Source organism: Lycium barbarum, chromosome 5 (assembly GCF_019175385.1).
Source record: "Lycium barbarum isolate Lr01 chromosome 5, ASM1917538v2, whole genome shotgun sequence".
Taxonomy (NCBI): domain Eukaryota; kingdom Viridiplantae; phylum Streptophyta; class Magnoliopsida; order Solanales; family Solanaceae; genus Lycium; species Lycium barbarum.
The window spans coordinates 105,827,782-105,850,513 of record NC_083341.1 but is presented as its reverse complement, the minus strand read 5'-3'; the positions used below and the strand labels follow the sequence as shown (position 1 = coordinate 105,850,513).

Genomic DNA, 22,732 nt, shown 5'->3' with positions numbered 1-22,732 from the left:
ATTTCCCTGAAATGATCTCCGTCGTTCGTTTGATCTCCAATCCTTATGGAACCTTCTCTACACTTGTTTAACACCTCGTTATCAATATAAGGGACATTATAACTCTTCTCCCAGACATTATTAAATCATCGCTAACTTATCACTTGTAAATCCTTTCCGATTCGTAACGTATACCTTGCCTTTCTTAGCAAACTTTCTTCTCTTACTTCGAATGTCTTTGAAATCTCAATTAGGATCATCAAGTGTTATTTCTTACTTATCGAAACATCGTATACTTCGTGCCCTTCGTCAGTCTATTCACTGTGCATGAACGAAAATTTTTCCGAGGTGTAGCAAGGACATACGTATATAACCATGCTAGACAAAATTGTACAAACCGACAAGGTCATCATGAACACCTATACAACAAAATATAGGCCGAGAGGACCATTCAACGTCTACTGTACCACAACTGACTACAAGCCTCTACTAGAGTGCATGACAGATAAGGTCGGGATAGTGCCCCACCATACCCAATTTAGGTAAGAGTGACTCAAAATCTCCCTAAGCACTACAAATTGTAACAATCAAAGCACATTTCCTTTCAAACTTTTCCAACCTTTTCTTCATTTTTCATTTCACCAACTAGTCTTCCCTTTATTCACAACTCCTTATTTTTCCTTCCTTTTTCATCTTTCTTACTTCTTTTTTTTAAAAAAAAAAAAAACAAGGAAGTTTTTTTTTTTAACCCTTTCACCTTTTACGCAACTTCCACATCACAATTCTTCCAACTATTACCCAAACTTAGGCTTTTAGCCTATGTTTACACTTTCAAAGCCCTTAGGGAGGTGGGATGCCAAAAGATAGATCAATAAAGAACAAAAGGTTAAAGCTTGTAACATGGTTGCCAAAGAAAAGGTTAAAGGCTCAAAAGGGGTTGACTAGGGAAAATATGCAAGGGTAGGAAATTTAGGGGGGGGGGGGGGGGGAACGATCCAAAGAAGGCCTAATATCATTTTTCAAACCAAGTTAATCTAGGATTTCGCCTTAAAACACATTCTGAGCAAGTTCTAGACTACAAATAATGCAAAAGAACTCACAAAGATCTCACCACACATGGCACATGAAAACCTAAGTAAAATATGTATCCAAAACCCAATTAAAACAAATGAATTCAAACAAAGTCACTTATAGTCTAAAGAGACCATTTAGTGAACAAAAGAGCCAAACATTGAATCTAAAAGTCACAACACGAATCCTTCCTTCAATCATTTTTCTTTTTCAAAAATCAAGAATTCATATGCTAAGGTTTAAATTAGTTGATACCAAGCAAGGTAAAAATTAGCCAAGGGGCAAAAAATCACATCCAAACACCCTTCCTACAACCTAAAAAAAAAAATTAACTAACAAAACTAAAGAAACTAGTAAAGAAAACAAAACAACAAAAGTGACTAATCCACAACTACGTCAATAATTTAAGCCTGGTAAGGGCACACAATATCCATATATTAACCATAAACCCGACAAGGGCATAAGTGAAGAATAAATATGAAAATAAAGTGTACTCCCAAATGCCACCCCCAACTAAAAATATTGCATTTTCCTCAACGCAACTGAAGAAAATAAAGCTCAAGTTATGAGGAACCCCTGAAAAAAGATGGTGTCGTTGAGATAGTGCATTTTTTCTGCTCTTCGAACCATTTTAGATGAATTAAAGGTCATTTCATGTCAAGAAGTACCTGAAAGTGATGATAAAATATTAGAGCATATTACAGGAAAGTAATCAAAGCCAAGCTTGTGCAAGCGTTTTGCTTTTATGTCCAGGTTCACTATTGCTGCAAGCTTTCTTTCACATTCTCTTGACCACTTTTTCCATCTATTAACAATATACCTGGATAAAAAGCATTAATCCTTTAACAATCATAAAGATCAAGTTACAGAGTCTATTGTTCAACGTTGACCGTGTCAGCTCACTTTCCACCCAACTTTAACCATGTATAATATGCCATTTCTTTGTCTCAATCATCAATAATGTGTGTTAAGAAGTTACACCAATCCCACATGATCAAAACAGAGTGCTAATCACATCACTTACATGGAGAAAACAGCATGATTCTTTTCATTTAATTACTTGCGAGCACAAGAAAGCTACTTGGGAACAAGCCACGACGAAACATCGCAAGCCTAGCTACACCCCCGCGTCAACACACTACCTATCACAATAGTCATGAGCTTTTAACTTGACCAACCTGACCAAGCAGTCCACTACCCATTTGAATACCCAAAACTTACTCACAATCGACTCCTTATAGTGCTCGGTTACTCAGACTTCACCGGCAAATGAGATCGTCTGTCAGACAATTTGTCAAACACGTTGTGGGCTTCCTACAATTAGCTTAGTTGAAGGACCATTGGTTAGTGATCAACCCTCCCAAAATGTTGGGAATTATAGTTCAACACAAAAGAAACACCAAACAGCAACAATCATTTATTAAATCCCAAAAGGTTCAGCAATTAAAGCTCATATGTTTACACTTTGCCATTTTTTTAGAGGGACGGGATGGGACTGGCAGCAAGCGAGAGAGAGAATTGAGATGATGGAAAAGAGAAAGGGGGAAGTGGAACAGAACTTTACCTGATTTTTGTCAATGGGTGAAGGAACCAACAGGATATGGTGAGACAAGTGAAGATGGCTCAGTGGTTAAACACCTCCACTCACGACCGGTAGGTCCTGGGTTCGAGTCACAATGGAAGAAAAGTGTGGAAACACTATAAATCCTCCTAAATGGGTGGAAAAAAAAAAAAAAAAAAAAAAAAAAACAGGATATGGTGTCATCGCAAGGGAAGGGTGTTGAGTGGAGAAAACAAAAGCCTCTTGTGTTTAAGAGGAACTGAAAGAAAAGGCAAGAGGTGTTTTCTTTAAAACTCATAATTCCACACTACTCACTTACCTGGCTCGCTGCATTGTTGGCAACTGCCCACTATAGGTATTTTTTTTAATGCATTATGAAACAATCCACTTTATCAACCTAAAGCAGCTTTTCTGCATTTTTTTTAACTGTGCAGCCACTTAAACACCCTAAATCCTGTTCAAATTAATTCCCAAAAATTATGAAATTTGGTAGAATGATAAAAAATAATAAAATAAACTTATCTAAAAAATTAAAATTGCAAAAACTTGAACTAATAATTAAGGAAATATGGGTTGCCTCCCATAGAGCGTCGCATTTAATGTCGTGGCACGACGCATGTCAACTAGTAGACAGTTAACTTCCAAGTCAAGTAGTCTGAATCCTAGTCTGAATATAACTCCTAATGCTACAACAATTAGTTAACTGTTTGTAGTCTTACGTTGTATGTAGGAGTCCTAGACTTGGTTGTATCTATTTTGTATATATTCCCTCACGTATCAATGTAACACTATGCAAGAAATAATATACTTCAAGTTCTAGCAAATACCGATCTTTGTGTTCTATTATGGTATCACAACCAATATCGGACTCGTCGTCCACCTCTCATTCTCAAGCAATCACGATGAATTCTAGCAACCCGTCTTCTCCATCACCCCTCCATCATGCACATCACTTTATCTCAATCAAGTTAAATTCTTCTAACTACCTATTCTGGCAAACACAGATTCTCCCATTCCTTCGTGGCCAAAACCTTTACGGATACATTGATGGCAGTATCCCGTGCCCTCCATCTCACATCTCGGGCAAAGAAAACAATGATAAAGAAGGTCTTGTTCCGAATCCAGCCTAATCTCAATGGATTTAGCAGGACCAAGTTATTCTTAGTCTCCTTATCTCGTCACTTTCCGAAGAAATGATTCCAATTGTTATTGGTCTTTCCACAGCCAAAAATGTTTGGGACGCGTTGAAGGCTGCTCTTTCCTCGCCTGCCAATACCAGAATTCTCAATCTTCATGTGCAACTTCAAAATATGAAGCAAGATGATCTGAATATCACTCAATATCTTCATAAAGCCAAACTCATATGTGATGAGCTAGCTGCTGCCGGTCGTCCTGTCACACATTCCGATCAGAATATCGACAATTTAAGGGACTGCGAAGTGATTTTAAAGATATCATCACAACTTTATCTGCTCGGCTAGAACCAGTCACGTTTAGTGAATTACATAGCCTTCTTTTAAACCATGAGTTTATTCATGGTCAGATCCTCTCGTCTTTCTCCATCACCACCTCGTCGTCTTCAGATCTTATGTCCAATAATATTGTTGCTAACTTCAGCCAGCGCTTTTCCCAGTCAGATCGCACCTCAAATAATAGTCGTGGTTGTGGTCGCAATAATGGTCGTGGCAGAGGAGGAAATCGTGGGGGCAGATCAAATTCCTATCAAGGTGGATCCACTATGGGGCAACAGTGGTCTTCCAAAGATTCACGCCAATGGTGTCAAATTTGCAAAGGTTTTAATCATCTAGCCTCGACCTGTTTCCAGAGGTACAATCACACTATCAACCCTACAGCATATTTGTCACATCATGCTCCAACCCCTATTAATCCGCAATGGTTTCCCGACACGGGGGGTACTCATCACATTACTCCTAATCTCGCTGTTACACCTTGAAAATTTCCCCGCGAACATACAGTGGATAGGCTAACAAAGGGCATAGCGTGTACGATGTTTTAATAAGAAGGGAACGATGTTTGACGACCCTAAGTAAGATTCCAAAGGCGATAGCAATAAGAGATAGGTTATGCTCCATAATGACTAACTATAGGTTCTGAAAATGTGGAAAGTTGCAGATTTGCACTTTGGCCAGTCGATCGTAAAATGAAATACGGACCGTAAAGTAGTATACGGCCCGTAAACTGCCATGTAGTATTTCAACTTCCAAAACTTCAACTTTCTGTCAAATGCTTGAATGGTTAAAGACAACTTGAAATACGGATCGTACACTGGAATACGGCCCGTAAATTGTGCTCGTAAATCATCATGTCTCAGCCTGACTTTCTGGTTCTGTTATGCTTAAATACGCCAACAGAATACGGACCGTAAACTGGAATACGGCCCGTAAACTGGGTTTACGACCACTGTGCACTTTCAACGACTGTTCATTTCAGATCAGATTTTGGGTTATTAAAGGGGGACCAAGTTTATTATTTCATTACCACATTTCACCCCTTCTCTCTAAAACATCTCTCTACATTTATTCGACAAGAATTCAAGGATTCTTAGTGATCAACCACATAAACCAAGTGAATCAAGTGTAAGAAAACCATCAAAGATCACTCAAGTCAAGAAATCTCATTGGAGATAAACTAGGGTTTTTGCTCAAGTGGAGTATTATCAACCAAGGCTTGTTCCTACAACATCTAAGGTAAAATTTATGGTATTTATATGTTGTTTGAGGTATTTGAGAGTTGAAATACTTGGATTGTAGAAGGGTATAGAAAAATGGGTCATGAATGTGGAATAGTGTCATTTTGAGAAATAGTTTGAATCGAGTTATGAGTCTTGATGTATTGTGATGTAAATATGTCATAAATGATGTTGAGAACATGAGATGAGCAATGTACGTGAATGAACATGGTCGGGTATTATAGCCATGGATATGAGTAATTGAAAGCAAATTGAGAAATGTGGGTGAATAATGACCATTGTGATAGTATTGTGAATGTACTATTGACGTTTGGGAGTTGATATACGCTATGGAGGAATGTCGTATAAATAAAGGAGATGTTGTCCAATTTCTAGCTTTAGTCTTATATGCTAGCTATCGATTCTAATGATAGTATGACTTTAATGAAGGTAGAAACGCTAGCATTGGAGGAGAACGCGCAAGTGTAGACTAGTTGGACTGAAAAGGTATGTAAGGCTAACCCTTCTTTCATAAGGCATGGTTCTTTGGCCAAATATCTAAATCTTCTATGAGACTATGATATCCTTCATATGATTTGATATTCCGAGCTAGTAAGCTCACGATTCTTGATACGCCACGATTGTACTAAATCCCTCGTATGACGAGTAAGCCTATAAAGATAAACGTGATGAATGACGATAATAGTAATAATGATGTTGATGACGATTATGATAATGATGTAAATAGTAAAGATGCTTATGAGCTATTATGTATATGTATCTATGTATGACTATTATGGAACCCCGAGCTTATGAGGCCGGGTAAGATATGTAAATAAGTATGTATATGATTACGTAACGCGCGCACACCTCTGCAGATAGTACGGATAACCCTGATGCCTTGGTAGGGCCAGGTAGATGTAACCCTGAAGCCTTGGTAGGGCCAGGTATGTGCCACCTTGAGCCTTGGCTGGCCAAGTATGTATTAAACACCGATCCTGCATGGTCGGGTATGCTACGTAAATGCTATGTATATGATATGATTATGTATATGATATGGATATGAGTATGAATACGAACATGATATGATATGAATGCGTCTAAGGGTATGTATACGAATACGAGTACAAATATGGAATGGATATGGATATGGATGTATGTATGTAAATACGCATTAGAAATGGAAAATTCCTATGTAAGGCAAGTAAGTGCCTATGACGATGATATTACCATCTCCCATCTTGTGCTATTCCCCATGTTGTTCACTATGTTTCTATGTTGATATTGATCATGCTATACATACTCACTACATTCTTCGTACTGACGTCCTTTTGTTTGTGGACGCTGCGTCATGCCCGCAGGTGCACAGGGAGACAGGCTTGATCCATAGTCACATTCCCAGAGACTACGTAGCAGAGCTCCTTTTCATTCGGAGTCATAGCTTTTGGGTACTTATTCTTTTGTGTACATTATACTCTCCTTAGAGGCTCACAGACACGTGTATATGGTTAGACATGTCTGGCCTTGTCGGCCTATATTTTGTATATCATTTTGATAGCCTTGTCGGCTCTTGTACATTGGTGTGGCATAGATGCCAATGATAATGTAAAGGCATTGTTGTCCAATGGGACTAGTATGATGAATGAATAGAATTATGCGTCTAATTATGTGGCTCACCTAGATGTAAGCATAACAGTAAGCCAAGGGGGTGCTCGGGTGGGCTAGCACGGGGCGCTCGTCGCGGCCCCCTAGACGGGTCGTGACAAAAGTGGTATCAGAGCCAGGTTCAGTCCTAGGGTGTGTCTACGAGCCGTGCCTAGTAGAGTCTTGGTTATGGGTGTGTTGCGCGCCACACTTATAAACAAGAAGCTGCGGACATTTTAGGAATAACTGACCTTCTTTCTTCATAAGAATCGTGCGATAGAGCTATGATATAAGAAATTCTTGTCCCTTAACCATGTGTTGTGTATTTCAGAAATGCCTGTAAAGAGAAAGGCTGCAGCAGCCCAAAAGGGCAAGACGGTGGCAGAAACGCGGGCTGAAAGAGCACCGCCACCGGTAGTAGAGGAGAGTGAGTCCCAGAGTGCGGCTCAATCTCAGTCCTCCCGTTCAGTACCTATATTAGAGGAGCGCGAGAGAGCCTCAGCCCAGGCTCCAGCACCTCCAGCTCCTCCACCGGATGCTTCAGGCCAAGATGTGAAAGATGCCATACATTTGCTTACTCAGTTGGTTGCTGCTCAAACTCAACGGCAGAGTACAGGGCAAGGCGATAGGGCTGTTAGTGCAAGGTCCCGTGACTTTATTACTTTGAACCCTCCGAAATTCTTCGGATCGAAGCCGGATGAGGACCCTCGGGATTTTATTGATGGTATGTTGAGGACGCTACGATTGATACATGCTTCGGACACCGAATCGGTGGAGCTAGCGTCATATAGATTGAGAGATGTCTCGATCCAACGGTACACCGTTTGGATGGCTTCATGTGGGGCCGGTGCACCTCCCCCGGTATGGCAAGAGTTTGTTGATGCCTTCATCCGACATTATATGCCTCCAGAAGTTCGGCGAGCTAGAGCCGATAAGTTATCAAATTTGAGGCAAGGTAGCATGAGTGCTCTAGAGTATAGTCTCCGCTTCAATTCTTTGGCTAGGTATGCTTCGGCCATGGTAGCGGATATGGGTGACAGAGTACACCGATTTGTGAAAGGCCTAGGGCCACATTTGATGGATAGGTGCTTGACTGCGTCCCTTCAGGAAAATATGGATATTGCACGCATTCAGGCTCATGCTCAAAACCTAGAAGAAAGTTTACAACAGCAGAGAAGTGAACGCGAGCAAGATAGGGGTCATAGAAAGAGGGTCAGATCTTCAGTTCCGGTGAGTGAGTTCAGATGTGGGCACAGATAGAAGATTTCCAAGCACTCAGGCTATTCTATGACTAGTGCACCTCCCCAGTTATCCGGTCAGAGATTCGATAGATCTATTCGTTTCGGGCCGAGTCAGAGTTATTCGGGGTCTCATTTTAGAGACGATTCGGGTCAGGCCAGGCCACCCGCACTACGATGTTCCTAGTGTGGGAAGTTGCATTAGGGTCGATGCCGATTGGGTTCAGATGTTTGCTATTCATGTGGTCGACCAGGCCATATCACGCGTGATTGCCTCTCAGTTCATGGTAGAGGTAAGACCCAGCCCTCAGGGTCGGTAGCCGGGTCTTCAGCGTCTGTACGCCCTATGGGGCCAGGTTCACATGCGCCAGTCGGCCATGGTAGAGGTAGAGGGAGAGTTCCCAGTTCTGGCGGTCCTTAGCACCGTGTTTATGCTTTGGCTGGACGCCAAGATCTTGAGTCTTCTCCTGACGTGGTCACACGTATATTATCGGTATTCTCTCATGATGCATATGCTTTGATTGATCCGGGTTTCACATTGTCATATGTTACTCCATATATTGCGGGTCGATTTAGAGTCGAACCGGAGTCGATCAAACCTTTTGAGGTGTCTACACCCGTTGGTGAATCTGTAATAGCTAGCCGAGGATATAGAAATTGTGTAGTTGTGATTTTTGATCATCGTACCATGATTGACTTGCATGAGTTAGAAATGGTGGATTTTGATGTTATTATGGGCATGGATTGGTTGGCTTCTTGCTATGCCAATGTCGATTGTAGGATGAAAATGGTTCGTTTTCAATTTCCGGGAGAACCAGTTTTAGAATGGAAAGGAAATACGGCGTCACCAAAAGGTAGGTTTATTTCCTATCTAAATGCAAGGATAATGATCACGAAAGGTTGCATCTACCATCTAGTCCGGGTTCAAGATATAGAAGCTGAATCGCCGACTCTTCAGTCAGTTCCTGTAGTAAATGAGTTTCCGGATGTGTTCCCGGAAGAACTTTCAGGCCTTCCTCCCGAGCGGGAGATTGATTTTGCCATTGATGTGTTGCCAGGCACTAAGCCTATATCTATTCCTCCCTATAGAATGTGTTACATCCCGTATTTTTGAACGTCAGATTAATTGTAAGTTGAGGTGGGGCCCACACATCAAGATTTTTTTTGGGACATGTGACAAATTATATGAATCACATATGTGAAGTTAAACACAACTCAAGAAGGACCCTTGGGCCAAATCAAAGTGGAAGTCCTCCAAACGAATATTTTTAAGAAAACGTTTTCGGGTGACCTGACTTTGGGGGGCAAAAACGGTATTATAAGTTTCGAATTTGGAAAATACCAAGAAATAGAAGTTGTAGATAATTGAATTAGCTTTCCATCCATAGGTCGTGGGTTCCAAGGTGACATCGATACAAGGAGATATGAACGTTTTAAGGTCGAAAGGTCAGTGGGCTAGGCCCAACTCGGGACCAACCGAGTTGGCCCAAAAAAATGAAAAGAAAAATTTGGGCCCAACTCAAAGGGGTGGCCGGCCAACAATGGCCCAAACCCATGGTCCTAATTAAATTTTCCATGTGCTAATAATATATAGTAGTCATTATCCTATAGAGGGTTCAAGAAAACAACATAAGGAGAAGACAAGAACAACAACTCAAGCCAATTTCGGGTTTGGCCATAGAAAAATCAACCCCCAAAATCTTGCCTCTAAAATTATTTTCTTGTTGAATTCCTACTAATTCAAGGTCCCTCTACAACTTGGTGTAGTTGTTTTGGAAGAAGGAGCACTTGGTTCCTCAATTTGATCATATATTCAAGTGAAGAAGATTAGGAAAAAGGGTAAGAATTCATCCCTTTTATTTGTGTTATGAAGTCTTGTTTGTGTTGTAGTATGTGGGAATGAGTTGATTGTATGGAAAAATGGAAGATTTCAAAGTGGGTATGAAATATAGTGTATGTAGCCGTGTGTGTATATTGTTGTATATATGATATGAGTTGAATTTTATGTTGTATTCTAGTTGTGGTTATGATGGAAATTATATTGGGAATGAAAGTTGAATGAATTTTGGTTGAAGTTGGAATGTAGAAGATTATGTCACCTTAGAATAATTTTGTGATATTATGGAAATGAATTTGTTAAGATGTAAATTATGATTATGGTTGATGAAATTGGAAGATGGAAATATGTTATGAATATGTAGGTTGAAGATTTGAAGTTTTGGGTGAATTATGTTTTGGTGGAAAGTTTGTATATTTTGTATATCTTGTGAATATTTCGTAGAAATGATATGAAATATTTCCAAATTATATTGTGATGATCTAGATTAATGATGAATGTGAAACCATTGAGATTAGTTTGGAAATTGAAGTTGAAATGAAGGTTATGACATTATGTTGAAAAGATAGCTAGTTAAGTTATATTGTGGTTATAGTGATTGTTGTTGTTGTTGATGTTGTTGTTGGGTTGTTGTTGATTGTTTTGGCCGAGTTAAATTCTCGGGGATGCTATGTGTATAGGGGAGATGCTGCCCAAATTTTTGTAGAAAAGTGTTGACTTGAGATTTAAGCCTAAAGCCTTATGGTTAACATTTGGTAAATGTGACCATTTGCAGATTTTGGACGAAACGGGAAGTGAACTTGGAAAGGCGTAAAGTGCGTAAAAGGTATGTAAAGCTATCCCGATTCTTCTCTTGGCATGTCCTAGGTGTACTAGGATTGGATTTGAACTTCGGAAGACATTCTGCCCATTGGAATCCGCAATTGAAAATGCTCCTTTTTCGTTCAATAGAATTGAACCCTCTAAGCAGGCTTACTGAAAAATTATGCAAACTTCTCCAAACTGCCTAGAAAGTTATGGAATACCCCTAAGACCTCTGTAGGTGACCCCATAAGCTTAATATACGTAATTTGAGCCCGCCGCCTTGTTTGTCTCGAGGCGGGCCCACTATTTCCGATTTTACCCTTATGGTCCTTTGTAACTTGATTTCAAGCAATTTTTAAGGAAACGTCTTAACTACTTTTCCGACTACTAATGATACTTATTCTGGATACTATATCGAGTCTCTGTAAAGGTACGATATTTTGTATTACGTTTAGCTCCACTATTCCCGCTTTGCCCTCTTATTGTACTATTGCCTTATTTTCGAATAATATAAAATAAAATGTTTTAACTATCCTTTCAACTACTAAGGAAAATTGTTTGCTGACTCCCTCGAGTTTGGTAAGCTATTTTGGAATATGAAAAAGATTTCAGGAGGATTATTCTTCCGTAACTCATTATGACATATGACATACACTTGCTATGATTCCGTCCGACTTCATCGATTTGATTTGTCATTCGATATGCCTCATTGAGTCTCTGGAAATCTATGATATTTTTATTGCATTTAGTTTCTCACTACTCCATTCGTGGATGCCTCAATGTTTCCCACACTGAGCCCGGGCCAGGATATGCTGTCAAGCGTATTCCACTGCATTGTTCGCCGTGCCTCGATGTGAGGAGGCAGGTATATATGTACATGGGTTTTGGAGTATGCTGTCCCATGTACACACATTCTGATATGCTATGATTTGATATGGCCATCTGATATGATATGTTATGTTACGGGGTTATCCCCTACTCTGTTCCGTATGTATGGTGGCACCAGCGTCGGGGGGTGGCCACGTTCTGTTTGTCGAGCCCTTGACAGGGGCCGGATATGATATGATGTATGTTTCTGAACACACTCCTCATGTTTTGAAAATATGCATTTGATACTTCAGATGTCACACTCACTTCTCTGTAAGTCCTGTTTCGGTTATGATCTTGTTCCGTATTGGGACCAGGTACGACATATGTTTTCAACAAATACTATTTATGCTTTATGATCAATATTTTGCTAATCTGGATATTCTGTCCATTTTCTGTACCTTCTGTTCTGATTATGACTTTGTTTACTACGTTCTGTGCTTTACATACCCAGTACATATTTCGTACTGACCCCCTTTCTTCGGGGGCTGCGTTTTCATGCCGCGCAGGTACAGAAGACAGATTTGCTGACCGCCTGCCTAGGACATCTATTCTGCTATATTGGGAGCGCTCTTTTGTTCAGAGCCTGTATATTGGTACAGTTTGCCGCTATTATATATATGTATGCTATTCAGGGGTATGACGGGGCCCTGTCCCGTCTTATGATTATGTTATGATCTGTAGAGGTCTGTAGACATACTTGTGTGGGTTCTGTATATGTTCGGGTATGATACGATATGTGACAGCCTCATCGGCCTCCATGTACTGTGTTGGTTCTTTTATGCTAATTACTAACGTCAAGTGACTTTTATATTTGAAATATTCTGTCATTTTGCTAATTTGGGTTATCGGGTACGTCTGGGTGTCCAGCACGGACACTAGTCGCGGCCTACGGAGTTGGGTCGTGACAGAATGGCTCCTGTAGAATTAAAAGAATTGAAGGAGCAATTGAAGGACTTGCTTGAAAAAGGCTTTATTAGGCCTAGTTCATCCCTGTGGGGAGCACTCGTATTGTTCGTCCGAAAGAAAGGTGGCTCCTTTAGAATGTGCGTTGATTGCCGCAATTGAATAAGGTGACGATTAAGAACAAGTATCCTCTTCCGAGGATTGATGACTTATTTGATCAATTGCAAGGCACCAAATGGTTTTCAAAGATTGATTTGAGGTCCGGTATCACCAAGTGAGAGTTATGGAGAAAGATATCCCTAAGACAGCTTTTAGAACAAGATATGGTCATTTTGAGTTCCGGGTAATGTCATTTGGGCTAACTAATGCACCGGCAATGTTTATGGATTTGATGAACAATGTGTTCAGGCCCTTTCTGGATTTATTTGTGATTGTATTCATCGATGATATCTTGGTGTATTCTAGATCTGAGGCAGAACATGCGGATCATTTGCGTACTATCCTTGGAGTTCTTCGAACTCGAGAGTTGTTTGCAAAGTTTTCCAAATGCGAGTTTTGGTTGAACTCAGTGGCATTTCTGGGGCATATTGTGGCAGTCGATGGTATTCGAGTGGATGGTCAAAAGATTGAGGCCGTGAAGACTTGGCCAAGGCCCACGACTCCTACGGAGGTTCGTAGCTTTCTGGGCTTATCATGTTATTACAGGAGATTCATTGAAGGTTTTTCTTCTATTTCTGCACCACTCACAAAGTTGACCCAGAAATCGGCAAAGTTTCAATGGACAGATGCTTGTGAACGTAGCTTCCAAGAGTTAAAAGGTAGATTGACTTCCGCCCCAGTCTTGACGCTTCCACAGGGATTGGAAGGATATTGTCACACCCTAACCTTACTAGGGTGTGATGGGCACCCGACCCTTACTTAGGGCCGAGCGAACCCTCTGACCCTTGATACACACTTAATCTTTTCGGACCTTTAAATCAGATAAACATGAAATACATAATAAAGCTTTCAGAAATATTCTTTTTCTTTGTCCTCAAATCAAACAAAATCTGTAATTATGTAGAACTTATATCATAACACAAAATGACACATCGGCTGATGGAGCCGCTTACAGACTGACTCCCAACACCCACGACTCTGTCTGCAAAGTCTCTAACATCAAACCAGAAATCAGAACATACATATACTCTGACTCGGCAACACTCCAGGAGGAAATGGAGCTCACCAATCCCGCTGGAGCATCTTCTGACAAAATCTTCTACTCTTCTGGGTGTACCTGCGTGGCATAAAACGCAGCCCCCGAAGAAATGGGGTCAGTACGGAATATGTACTGAGTATGTAAAGCATGGGATACAGAAAATAGAAACATAACCGGAACAACGGTACAAAAGCAAGTACAGAAAATGAGTAAATCGTCCAGAGTATCAGAATACTTACTTTCCAAATACAGATCATGTGTACTGACCTCATATGTCATCATATACATATACACATAACATATCCCGGCCCTCCAGTGAGGGACGCGGTGGATAGACTTATTATGTATGCTGACATCATATATCACATATGCATTCAACAGAACCCGGCCCTCTAGTAAGGGACGCGGTGAACAGAATCATCAATGTATGCAGACATCATGTATCACATATACATATAACAGAACCCGGCCCTCTGGTAAGGGACGCGGTGAACAGAGTCATCAATGCATGTCAGAATCATATATCATATGTGCAGATAACAGATCCCGGCCCTCTATTGCGGGACACCGTGGACAGAATCATCATATGCCATCCTGGCCGCCATCCCCACATCATCAGAACATATATACATATAACAGAACCCGGCCCGCAAGGGAGAGGGACGCGGTGAACAATGCAGAGGAAGGCGCACGATAACAGAACCTGGCCCGGGACGCAGTGAATAATGTACTGAGGCTTGCACGAACAGAGTCGTGAGAAACCATATGCACATAAGTCAAGACTCGATAGATACGTACAATTACCGACGTTTGAAGGATCATAAACACGTTTCGAGTCAATCGGAGTTAGTATATAAAAGTTACGGACATCTTTACCACAGAACTTTTACGAACGTTTCAAAGCAAATCCAATATCTTTTACAAAAGTTAGGGACATTAAAACTTACAGAACTCTTTCAGAAACAAAACTTTTTATACTCATCTTATTATTCAATCATATACTAAGCTCGATCATATCAGACATACTTATAACAGAAGTGAATCAGAATCGTAGACAACCTCGGAAACATATCAAACAGAGTTTCGGAATCACAGATACATATCAAAACCTTATGAAGTAGCTTATTCATTTGTTAATCATACAATAGACTCCACCCTACGAAACATGCTCATTACAAAAGAGAATAGGCCTCATAATCAAGCTCGGAATCAAAGAGTAGAATTACCCCGAGGTGCGTGCTATGTCATACCTTACGTAGCTCTAGGACATGCCAAAAGAAAGAAGGGGTAAGCCTTACATACCTGTCCCACGACCAACTAGCTACGCTTATTCGCCCAAACTTGCTAATCTACATTCAAGGGAATTGACATAATCATTAGATTCATCGACATATACTCGTCTTAGTTCTTTCAAATGAATTCATTTATATTCTACCGAAATTTCAGCAGCATTTCCCCTGTAAATACAACATCCCCGAGATTCTAACTCGGTCAAGTTTATCAACAACAATCCGAGAATTTAACTCGGCCAAATTATCAACAACATTGCCAACAATCATACTAACAACTTCAACAATCAATCCCAAAACATATTCTAACATCAACAACTCTTGTCACACAATTCACGGCATTTCATTTATCCAATTTAATCACATATTTTCAAGCTAACACCAATGATCCCACATTCAAGTATTAATCCAAAATCTTTCTAACATGATTCAAGAATACTTCTAACAATTCACATAATATTCCAACAACCCAATCAACATATTACATCACCCAAAACCCTCCGAATGCAACAAAAACCACAATACATTTTCTTCTTCCCAATCCATGAACTAAACCAACATTTCACATGCTAACAACATTATTTTCCATAAATACAAAAAGTAATATTATAGTCCTATTAGCTTCTAAAATGACTTTCCAACACTTATAACTTCAACTTGAATCATTAATCCTTCATTTGCATTATAGAATCCACAACAACACAACTAACATACTAAGTAAAATTAATTCATCTTCCCTATACAACACAACACACACATACGGCCAAGCTCTACACCACACGGCCACCACTCCAACACACTAAATTCATGGTTTTCATTCATTTCACATCATGGAATCCACAACGCAACAATCAAACTACTAAATAAAATCATTTCATCTTCTCTACACAACACACCCTATTCGGCCATGACATACATATACATATCTCATGAATTTTATCCCTTTCTACATACCACAACATGCACAAATCATCCATAACATATAAAAGAAGATTAATTCTTACCTTTCTCCTTGATTTTCCTTTGGTCTAGAATTATGAACTTGCAACAAATAGTGGTTCTCTTGCTCCAACAATTATACCATGTTAAAGAGGACCTTCAAACTAGTAGGAACGCTAGAAGAAAATATCTTTTTGGATCAAAATTGAAGGCTCTAATTTTTCTCCTCTCTTGGCCGAATATGGCTTTGTTTGGAGTCTTCTCCAAGCTTCTTCTATTTCCAAATATTAAGAATGAAAATTGTGACTAATTAGTCATCTTTTGGGAATATATATTAGGCTTCCATGTGGGCCTTGGGCCACCCCACATGGTCGGCCACCTTGGGCCCAAATTAGTCAAGCCCACTTCCTTTTCCCTTTTTTTTGTTTTGTAATTCATGAAAATTTATTTTCCAAATTCCAAATTTTCCCTTAGCCTTCCGCAATGTTTTTATGAGTCATCTTGCGAATTTCCCTTTTTACCCTTAGCCATCCTCAATATTTCCATACTAGTAAACAACTTGTTCATTGAAATAATTTTGCAAAATGGTCTTGCCTTTGACTTTTCGCAATTATCTCTAATTATCCGAACGTACAAAATACGGGTTATAACAGATATGTTGTTTATTGCGATGCTTCAGGTGTTGGGCTAGGCTGTGTATTGATGCAACACGGTAAAGTGATTGCGTATGCTTCAAGGCAATTGCAGAAACATGAGTAGAATTACCCAACCCATGATCTAGAATTAGCTGCAGTGGTTCATGCATTAAAGATATGGAGACATTATTTATATGGCGTCCATGTGAATATTTATACAGATCATAAGAGCCTTCAGTATATCTTCAGACAGAAAGAGTTGAATTTGTGGCAACGGCGATGGTTGGAACTCCTAAAAGATTATGATGTTGATATCTTGTATCATCCTGGAAAGGCGAATGTTGTGGCTGATGCTATTAGCCGCAGATCTATGGGAAGTTTGTGTGATGTACGACCCGAGAAGAGAGAAATGGCCCGTGAGCTTCAGCAGCTAGCTAGTCTAGGGGTTCGAGTAGTGGACTCAGGTAGCCAGGGAGCTACTATCCAGAATTCAGCAGTCTCGTCGCTAGTAGCAGAAGTGAAAGAGCGACAATACGAAGATTCCATGCTATGGCATTACAGAGATACACTTCCTCAGAAAGAGGAGTCATCATTTGATATTTCAGGAGATGGAGTTCTCTGATGCTGAGGTAGATTATGTGTTCCTAATGTGGCAGGTCTACGCCACCATATTTTGAGAGAAGTTCATTGTTCCCGTTATTCTGTTCACCCCGGAGCGACGAAAATGTATCATGACCTTAAGTCGATATATTGGTGGAATGGAATGAAGAAAGATATAGCGGAATTCGTAGTTCAATGTCCCAATTGTCAATAAGTGAAAATCGAGCATCAAAAGCCGGGTGGATTGTTGCAAGCTATAGAAATTCCAACTTGGAAGTGGGAAGTGATTAACATGGACTTCATTTCAGGTTTACCCCATTCTCGACGTAAGTATGATTCCATATGGGTGATTGTGGATAGACTCACCAAGTCAGTTCATTTCTTACCAGTCAGAACGACGTATGTGGCAGAAGATTATGCAAAGCTTTATCTTAAAGAGATAGTAAGACTCCATGGTGTTCCAGTATCTATTATCTCAGACAGAGGAACTTAGTTTACAACCAATTTTTGGAAATCTTTCCAAGAGGGTTTAGGGACCCAAGTGAACCTTAGCACGGCATTTCACCCGCAGACCGATGGGCAAGCTGAACGCACCATCCAGACTCTTGAAGATATGTTGCGGGCATGTATGATAGATTTTGGAGGAAATTGGGATGACCATTTGCCACTCATTGAATTTGCTTACAATAACAGTTATCATTCTAGCATTCAAATGGCACCGTATGAAGCTTTATATGGGCGAAAGTGTAGATCCCCAATTGGGTGGTTTGAAACAGGAGAGGCTAGACTGATAGGGCCAGACTTGGTCCAGCAAGCCGTAGAGAAAGTCAAGCTCATACAAGATCGGTTATTAGCAGCCCAAAGTCATCAAAAGTCCTATGCGGATAATCGTCGAAGAGACTTAGAGTTCCAAGTGAAAGATTGGGTATTCTTGAAAGTGTCACCAATGAAAGGTGTAATGAGATTTGGCAAAAAGGGGAAGCTTAGTCCCCGATACGTTGGGCCTTATGAGATTGTGCACAAAGTGGGCAAAGTGGCCTACGAATTAGATTTACCTCCGGATTTAGAGTCAGTCCATCCAGTTTTCCATGTTTCGATGCTTCGGAAATGTGTTGGAGATCCTACTAAGATCATGCCAATAAGCGATGTGCAAGTGACAGAAAAGTTGACTTATGAAGAAGTGCTCATTGCCATACTAGATAGGCAAGTGCGGAGGCTTAGAAACAAGGAAGTGGCCTCAGTTAATGTTCTATGGAGAAGCAGTTAACGAGCGGAAATGACATGGGAAGCGGAAAAAAGTATGCGATCCAGATACCCGCATTTATTTCAGCCCTTGGAAGAGATCCACGACGAGATGTCAAGATCATAAGGTATGTATGATTTCCTTTTCATGCTTTTGGTGATGTGTGGCCATAGATATGTTGATATTGTGACGTAGCCCTGTGAGGCGATGATATTATGGGTTGTTGTGACAAGGGGACCAAGTTTATTATTTCATTACCACATTTCACCCCTTCTCTCTAAAATATATCTCTACATTTATTCCACAAGAATTCAAGGATTATTAGTGATCAACAACATAAACCAAGTGAATCAAGTGTAAGAAAACCATCAAAGATCATTCAAGTCTAGAAATTTCATTGGAGATAAGCTAGGGTTTTTGCTCAAGTGGAGTATTATCAACCAAGGCTTGTTCCTACAACATCTAAGGTTAAATTTATGGTATTTATATGTTGTTTGAGGTATTTGAGAGTTTAAATACTTGGATTGTAGAAGGGTATAGAAAAATGGGTCATGAATGTGGAATAGTGTCATTTTGAGAAATAGTTTGAATCGAGTTATGAGTCTTGATGTATTGTGATGTAAATATGTCATAAATGATGTTGAGAACATGAGATGAGCAATGTACGTGCATGAACATGGTCGTGTATTATAGCCATGGATATGAGTAATTGAAAGAAAATTGAGAAATGTGGGTGAATAATGACCAATGTGATGGTATTGTGAATGTACTATTGACGTTTGGGAGTTGATATACGCTATGGAGGAATGTCATATAAATAAAGGAGATGCTGTCCGATTTTATCTAGCTTTAGTCTTATATGCTAGCTATCGATTCTAATGATAGTATGACTTTAATGAAGGTAGAAACGCTAGCATTGGAGGAGAACGCGCAAGTGTAGACTAGTTGGACTGAAAAGGTATGTAAGGCTAACCCTTCTTTCATAAGGCATGGTTCTTTGGCCAAATATCTAAATCTTCTATGAGACTATGATATCCTTCATATGATTTGATATTCCGAGCTAGTAAGCTCACGATTCTTGATACGCCACGATTGTACTAAATCCCTCGTATGACGAGTAAGCCTATAAAGATAAACGTGATGAATGACGATAATAGTAATAATGATGTTGATGACGATTATGATAATGATGTAAATAGCAAAGATGCTTATGAGATATTATGTATATGTATCTATGTATGACTATTATGGAACCCCGAGCTTATGAGGCCGGGTAAGATATGTAAATAAGTATGTCTATGATTACGTAACGCGCGCACACCTCTGCAGATGGTACGGATAATCCTGATGCCTTGGTAGGGCCAGGTAGATGTAACCCTGAAGTCTTGGTAGGGCCAGGTATGTGCCACCTTGAGCCTTGGCTGGCCAAGTATGTATGAAACACCGATCCTGCATGGTCGGGTATGCTACGTAAATGCTATGTATATGATATGATTATGTATATGATATGGATATGAGTATGAAGACGAACATGATATGATATGAATGCGACTAAGGGTATGTATACGAATACGAGTACAAATATGGAATGGATACGTATATGGATGTATGTATGTAAATACGCATTAGAAATGGAAAAATCCAATGTAAGGAAAGTAAGTGCCTATGACGATGATATTACCATCTCCCATCTTGTGCTATTCCCCATGTTGTTCATTATGTGTCTATGTTGATATTGATCATGCTATACATACTCAGTACATTCTTCGTACTGACGTCCTTTTGTTTGTGGACGTTGCGTCATGCCTGCAGGTGCACAGGGAGACAGGCTTGATCCATAGTCACATTCCCAGAGACTACGTAGCAGAGCTCATTTTCATTTGGAGCCATAGCTTTTGGGTACTTATTCTTTTGTGTACATAATTTTGGGCATAGCAGGGTCCTGTCCCGCTTATGTGATATGTTATACTCTCCTTAGAGGCTCGTAGACACGTGTATATGGTTAGAAATGTCTGGCCTTGTCGGCCTATATTTTGTATATCATTTTGATAGCCTTGTCGGCTCTTGTACATTGGTGTGGCATAGATGCCAATGATAATGTAAAGGCATTGTTGTCCAATGGGACTAGTATGATGAATTAATAGAATTATGCGTCAAATTATGTGGCTCACCTAGATATAAGCATAAAAGTAAGCCAAGGGGGTGCTCGGGTGGGCTAGCACCGGGCGCTCGTCGCGGCCCCTAGACGGGTCGTGACACTCGCTAACCTACAACAAGTGGAAGACTACCGGGGAATGGATCAAGTTCATGTTGGTAATGGTCAAGGGCTCCAAAGTCATCATACTGGTAATTCAACTCTACCTATCCCTTCCAAATCCCTTCTCCTAAAAAATATTCTCCATGTTCCTTCTATTACAAAACGCCTACTCTTAGTTCAAAAATTTGCACGGGATAATAACGTCTTTTTTGAATTTTATCCCTCTTACTTTCATGTAAAGGATCGAGCATCCTGGAGACTTCTTCTTTCAGGTCAGAGTAATGGTGGCCTCTACTCATTTCCCCTTACTCCAGGAGCCGCCCCTCACAGTCTTCCTCCGCCTTCCTTTCGGCAAAAACATCCTCCACTGGTTGGCATCTTCGGCTAGGGCATCCTCACCAACGTGTCCTTCATCAACTCATTAGGAAGCATAGTTTACCTTGTTCTAGTTTTAATTTTAATCATATTTGTAGTACGTGCCAACTTGGCAAGTCGCACAAGTTACATCTTCCAATTTCAGTCAATAAAAGTATTTCTATGTTACAATTACTTTTTGTTGATATTTGGGGACATGGTCCCACATTGTCATGTGATGGTCACAAATACTTCCTTATTTTGTTGATGATTATTCAAACTATACCTGGGGATTTCCTATGAAACTAAAATCTGATATCGTTCGCATCTTGCACCATTTTAAACTACTTGTGGAGAAACAATTCAATGCATATATTAAATCCATTCAATCGGACTGGGTGGTGAATTTTGTTCCTGTTACACCTCGGAAAATCCTCCGTTGGTACGCAAGTGAATGAACTAGTGACGAGTACGAGTGTATGATGTTTCCAGGAGTAAGAAATGACGTTTGACGACCCTAAGTAAGATTCCGAAGGCAATTGCAATAAGAGATAAGTTACGCTCCACAAAGACTAATTATAGGTTTTGGAAATGTGAAAAGTTGCAGGTTTGCATTCTGGCCAATTGCACATAAAATGAAATACGGACCGTAAAGTGGTATACGGCCCGTAAACTGCCATGTTGTATTTTGGCTTCCAAAACTTCAACTTTCTGCCAAATGAGCAAATGGTTAAATACGACCCAAAATATGGACCGTAAAGTAGTTTACGACCCGTAAACTGTGTCCGTAAATCACCACATCTCAGCCTGAGTTTCTGGTTCTGATATGATTAAACACGACCACGAAGGACGGTCCGTAAACTGGAATACGGATCGTAAACCAAGTTTACGACCACTGTGTTGTTCATTTAAGATCAGATTTTGGGTTATTAAATAAGGGACCAAGTTTATTATTTCATTTCCACATTTCATCCCTTCTCTCTAAAACATCTCTCTACATTTATTCCATAATATTTCAAGGATTATTAGTCATCAACAACACAAATCAAGTGAATCAAGTGTAAGAAAACCATCAAAGATCATCCAAGGTCAAGAAATCCAAATAGAGATAAACTAGGGTTTTGCTCAAAGTGGAGTATTATCAACTAAGTGTTATATCCCACATTTTGTACATTCGGATAAATCAAGACAATTGCAAGAAGTTAAGGATAAGGCTATATTTTGATCGTGTTTAATACACAAGTTGTTTATGAAAATTATTGAAGTGGAAATATTAAGAAAGGCTAGGGGCAAAAAGGGAAATTCACAAGATGGCTCATGGAAATATTTAGGGTTGGCAGTGAATTATGGAAAAATTTAAATTCTTGCAACAAAGGGCCAAGTGGGCCGTGCAACAAGGTGTGGGCTTTGGCCCACATGGATGTTAAATAAATAAGATAAAAGATGACATAATTTCCATATTTATCATCTTCACTTAGAAGACTCAAGAAACTTGGAGAAGGAGAAAAACAAGAAAGGCCATTCGGCCAAGGAGAAAAAAAAAATTAAGGTCCAAAAGTCTTGTTCAAAAATTATTTTCTCCTAGCATTTCTACTAATTGGAAGGCCCCTAGCAAAGTGAA

At 39.9% G+C, this 22,732-nt stretch overlaps 1 long non-coding RNA gene across 1 annotated transcript; it reads right to left on the bottom strand.

Annotated features, from left to right (window-relative positions):
- Positions 1 to 1,238: 1,238 nt before the first annotated feature.
- LOC132641092 (uncharacterized) lies at positions 1,239 to 3,049 on the bottom strand. The gene is made up of 2 exons (XR_009582675.1): positions 2,615 to 3,049; positions 1,239 to 1,718 (listed from the first exon to the last, which is right to left on the bottom strand). It is a non-coding gene; the product is annotated as an uncharacterized LOC132641092 (long non-coding RNA).
- Between the last annotated feature and the right edge of the window lie 19,683 nt (positions 3,050 to 22,732).